The following is a 5,245-nucleotide window of genomic DNA, read 5'->3' as shown; positions in this document are numbered from 1 at the left end:
GGTGGCCAGATTGGGAGTGAACCAGGGGATAGGTGAGGTTTGTCTGCCTCTTTGTTTATAAAATAAACTTTAAAAGTCAAAACGGAGGAGTTTTACTTTGGTGCAAAAATATTTGAAATTATAATTTATTTTTGTTTTAAAATTTTATTTATTTGGTATATGTGCTGCTGGGGTGAGCAAAAAAATTTATTTATTTGGAAATCAGATCTGCAGATTTTCATCCACTGGTCACTCCTCAAATGGCCACAACAGGCAGAGTTGGACTGGTCTGAAGCCAGGAGGCAGGAGCTTGTCCCATGTGGGTACAGGGGGCCTACGCACTTGTACCATCCTTTCTCAGGTCCTGAATGAGAAGTGTTTGTGCCTGTGTTGGGTGCCGGTGCTGCAGGCTGTGGCCCTGTAGCTTTAGTAGGGAGCTGATGGGAAGTGAGGTAGCCAGGACCCGGCATTACTGCAGGCTTGGCCCTGTAGCATTGTGTCCGATACACATTTTCTGTGAGCTTCATGAAGACCCCATGTATGTATGAGTTTAAAAATATTTAAAATAATTAAACATCTTAATTTTCTTCATGAGTTTTTGTTTTGAAATGCCATGGAAGTCCCAGGGAAGAGGGAGGGAAGCAAAAGCCTGTTTGAAGTAATTGTGATTAAATGAATATTTGTTTGAGTATTTTTAAAGTTTGGAGAAATGTGTTAACTCGCACAGCTGACTTCACACAGATGCACGTCACCAACAACCAGTGGTGGATGAACATCTTCTAAGCAAACGAGAGACTCATACTCATGAACCCACTCACAACAGTCCAGGGTCTTACACATATATGTGAATCCGCTCAGAACAGTGCAGGGTCTTATACAAATACTCATGAGCCAGCTCAACAGTGCAGGGCCTTGGGCCCGGCGTGATGGCGCAGTGATTAAGGTCCTCGCCTTGCATGCCCGGGATCCCATATGGGTGCCAGTTCTAATCCCGGTGGCCCCGCTTCCCTTCCAGCTCCCTGCCTGTGGCCTGGGAACGAAAGATCTTCCTCTCTGTCTCTCCTCTCTGTATATCCGCCTTTCCAATAAAAAAAAAAATAAAATAAATCTTAAAAAAAAAACATTGCAGGGCCTTACACACATATACATACACTCGTGAACCCACTTGGAACAGTGCTGTGGACACACTCGTGAACCCACTCGGAACAGTGCAGGACCTGCTGCTGCTCAGGATAGCTACACCAGAGTGTTTGTGATCCAGGACCTGGCTCTACTCAGTTCCAGCATGTACCCTGGAAAGCTGTGTGCGATGGCTGAGACCATGGGAGGCCTGCCTCAACTGTAGCTTGTTTCAGCCTGGTCCATGGTGGTGGCCGAGTGAACCAATGAGTGGATGGTATCTCTCAGAAGATTCAAAAAGGCAGCAGTCAGCAGGACAGGGGAGAGACTGGGACCACAGCCATCGCATAGACCTGTGAGGTTCACATGTAGGTCATCATTGCCAGCACAGGCTGGGTCAGTATGCCTGGGACATTCTTCGCTCCTGCTGTTAACTATCTCCTAAGAACACAGTCGGCTGTAAAGCTCAAGAAATTGGAAATGATCCCTGGCCACAAAACAAATTAGGGTTCAGTGGCTAAAAGGAACTGTGAAAAATCCCTGGTACTTGGAAGTTATTACTCACCTGCAGTGAAATGTCATGTTTGAGTGCTGGTTCAAGTCCTGCTGCTCTGTGCCAGCCCAGCTTTTTTTTTTTTTTTCTATTTTTTTTTATTATTATTAATAAAATTTATTTTGACATTCTTTACATACTTAGTTAGAGTAAGAAGGTTCAAGGGCTACAGGAAAGTGGATAATACTAGTATGTTTTCCATATTGTTACCTTCATGTTTAAAAGGGGGGTATTAAGGGAGAAGGCCCACCCAATTTCCCACCCTCCCCAAGTCCCGGGTGTAGGGCATGCTCTGAGGTTCTTGCTCAAGTGGTTTTGATATTGCAACAGTTATGAATCGCTGTCAATCTTGCCACTCCAAGCACTATGAGGTCTTTGAAAAATCCACTGATTGACATAGTCCATCATAGCTGAGATGGTTGGTTGACCCGTTCTGTCCTCTCTCTTTTCTTCGGTAGGGTTCTGAGTCCAGCATTTAGATTAGGAAGATCTCCAAAGAAACTTCTTGTATGTGCTAACAAGTACAGGGCCTGGCACCGTCCATCGCTCCAATCAGCTGGTGGTTGTAATTGCTGGGTTGGTTCTGTTTTCACTCCCGACTTCCACTGGAACCAATGGGTGTTGCAGTCCAGCCTGGTTCTGCCCCACACATACTTGGCCCTCACCTAAACCAGTGGGAGCTGCAGCCTAGTTGGAGCGACCCACAATAACCCCCACCAGGACCGCCCCTACCCTGGTTTGCCAGTAAGTGTAGCAGTAATCCAGTCTGTCCCACACCCCATTCCACCCCAGCCACTGTTTAGTTTTATGTCCTCCCGTGGAAGTGGTAACCCAAGAGGGATGAGCCCACTGTTACCCTCCCAGGCCTCTCCCACTCCCAGATTCCGGTTGATGCTGCCCAAACAAACCTCGCCTACTTTAATTCTGTTTGCACCAGTAGGAATAATCCGCCCAGCCCGGCTTTTCCCTGATCTAGTCCACATGAGGCGCACAGGTGTGGTAGCTCTGCCTAGTCTGGTCTGCCCCCATCCCAGCCCATGCTCTCCTGCGGAAGTAGCTATCCTGCAAAGGAACCCTCCCTTATTCACCTGCTGGCTCTGCCTACTTCCTTTCTTGTTCTCAGGCTGGTTGGACGCTGCGGTCCCCTCCGGTACAGGCAACCTCACCTCGGCATTGTGCACTAGTCTTTGTTGCGACCGAACCTGGGTCGACCCACACTGGTGCCTGGATTTGCCAGTGGATGACGTGGACAGATTCAGCCTGGTCTTGCCCCCACGTCTGCCAATTGTATGCCAGTGGGTAGCTTTCCATGGCCTTTTCTGGGCTGTTTCCTATCATGTTTCTTGCGCTGACCTGCCGGGTCTGTGTCCTGCCAGAGGAGTTGCCCAGGCTCCTCCATCAGAACCTCTCCCAATGCCAGGTTACACGCTTACCAGTGGGTCCATGAGCCAACCCTACTCAGTCCACCTCCTGTCATAGCAGGAACTGTGGCTTTTCCTGACTGGCCTTCCACCCAATCTGGTTCTTGCTGTTGGATGTTCCAGCCCAGCCATGGTTTGTCCAAACCTACGTATGGCTCACACATGGCTCAGTAGGGGTTTGAGACCTTGCCTAGTCTATCACACATCTGCCCTGGTCCTCCAGAACACCAGGGGGAGTCGGGGTCCAGCCTGGTTCGGTGCATCCAATCCCAGTCCACACTTGTGCCAAGGGAGACTACAACTGTATCCAGATCAGAACGCAGCCCCCCTTCCAGGCCACGCGCCTCTTTGTGGGAACCTCAGCCCAGCTAGGGTTGTCCCCTTTGCTCCCCAACCAGGTATTTTCCCAGCCATAGCTCCCTCGCATGCCAGTGGTTGCTCTGACTCAGCTTCCAGCCCAGCTTTTTGCCCGTGCACCTGGGAAGGCAGTGGAAGATGCCCAAAGACTTGGACCTCTGCCACCAACTGGGAAACACAAATGGAGTTCCTAGTACTTGGCTGTGGCCTGGCCCAACCCTGGTGGCTGTGGCTGTTTGGGGAGATCATTGTCTTTCCTTCAACCTGGTTGTCTTTCAAGTAAGCAGATAACTTTAAAAAGATAAATATGAAAAAGTCTTAGTGTCTGAAAAGACTTAAGACTTCACAATAAGAAAACAAGCATGAAAATGGCCCAAAGACCTTAATAGACACCTCACCAAAAGATACACAGATAGCAGATAGGCACTTATTTTTATTTATTTATTTTTTTCACAACTGAGATTTTATTGGTGTCGAGAATCAGTACACGGACATTTCAATTTGTATACAAAGCTTAACATACGTACCAAGAGTAACAAGCCATGAATTGTCATTTTTGAAGTTATTCCAGTGACTTTCCAGCTTTGAATTTGAAGGCAGCTCTTCTGCAAGAGGCTACCAAGTACCAGTGTCTGCAGTTGCTGTCACTAAATCCCACCCACTCACGACTGAACATCACATACACGACACGCAAGTTTTCAGTCTTTCACAGCACGTTAACGATTAGGAACCCTGGACCCCCACAGCCAAAGGTGTAACAGGGCGTGCACGGTTCTGACACAGCAACAAGGAGTGGTTCACTGTAGGAAACAGCTCTACTGACCAACACGGGAGAAGCAACTGAAAATTTCCAAGACAGATGCAATGCACAGTTATGACTGGGAATTGCCATTTGGTGTGCAGTGTGTTATAGCATACAAAAGCCACCCACCTACGGAATGTGAAGCGGACACCGACAGGCAGAGCCTCCCCTAATCCAATACCCCACTACTTTCTGGTTGTACCAAAAAATAAACAACCAGCAATGATTTCACCTCTTAAAAAAAATCATTTACACTTAAAAATGGGATGAGGTGGGCTTCCCTCCTTCTTAAAAATGTTTCTAGAGCTACTAAAAAACTTGTATTTACAAAATAGTTGATAAAAATATTCCTCTGGATTGTACAAGAAGGGAGACAGGGAGCACTGATAAGACGTGGTGTGTGGCGTTAATCGGACTTGGCTTCCTTCTCCTCGGCTTCGTCAGAGGCGGGACTCTCCTCGTTTTTAGTGTCTCCTTTACTGCTCCATCCACAGACATGAGCTGACTCCTGGGCACTCCCAGAGCCACTCCGTGAGATACTGCTCGGCCCGCCTGAGATTAGCTGACCCCCCTGAAGGACTTGTTATGGTCAAGATGAACATGAAAAGACAAAACAGCCTGACATCCAATTTTGGACTTGAATTAGAAGCTTACAGCTGTTCCAGCAGGAACTGCAGGGAGAGGGCTGCGGGGGAAGGCTGCGGGGTGTGGCTGAGGAGGTGTTGACTTCTCCCTCCCAGCCTTGCCCTTTGTGCAGGAGCTGCTGGCCCGCCGCCTCAAAGGTGTCAGGCGAGAGCCGGGCAGGGAGGAGTGGACAGCACATCTGATTGAGCAGACTCCTGCCTTTCCTGGTTTCCCCAGAAGCTGCATTGCCTTTGCAAGCCGGCCTGGCCAGGCTTGCGTTCTACAGGAGCCACCTCTCTGCCGTTGCCAGGGACCAGGGGCCTAGGTGTGTGGGATGCGCTTTGGTATTAGGGGGAGCCCATTTAGGCTGTGGCTGCCAGGATGTGGGGA

At 48.8% G+C, this 5,245-nt stretch overlaps 1 long non-coding RNA gene across 1 annotated transcript; it reads left to right on the top strand.

Annotated features, from left to right (window-relative positions):
* The first annotated feature begins 1,057 nt into the window (after nt 1–1,057).
* On the top strand, nt 1,058–3,861 carry LOC121160727. Its single transcript, XR_005884571.1, has 2 exons — nt 1,058–1,711; nt 3,522–3,861. It is a non-coding gene; the product is annotated as an uncharacterized LOC121160727 (long non-coding RNA).
* Nucleotides 3,862–5,245: the final 1,384 nt, after the last annotated feature.

This window comes from Ochotona curzoniae, unplaced genomic scaffold (assembly GCF_017591425.1).
Source record: "Ochotona curzoniae isolate NIBS_2020 unplaced genomic scaffold, NIBS_Ocur_1.0 contig_4516, whole genome shotgun sequence".
Lineage (NCBI taxonomy): Eukaryota > Metazoa > Chordata > Mammalia > Lagomorpha > Ochotonidae > Ochotona > Ochotona curzoniae.
Note: the sequence above shows the minus strand (reverse complement) of the source record. Positions and strands in the feature narration are given on the sequence as shown.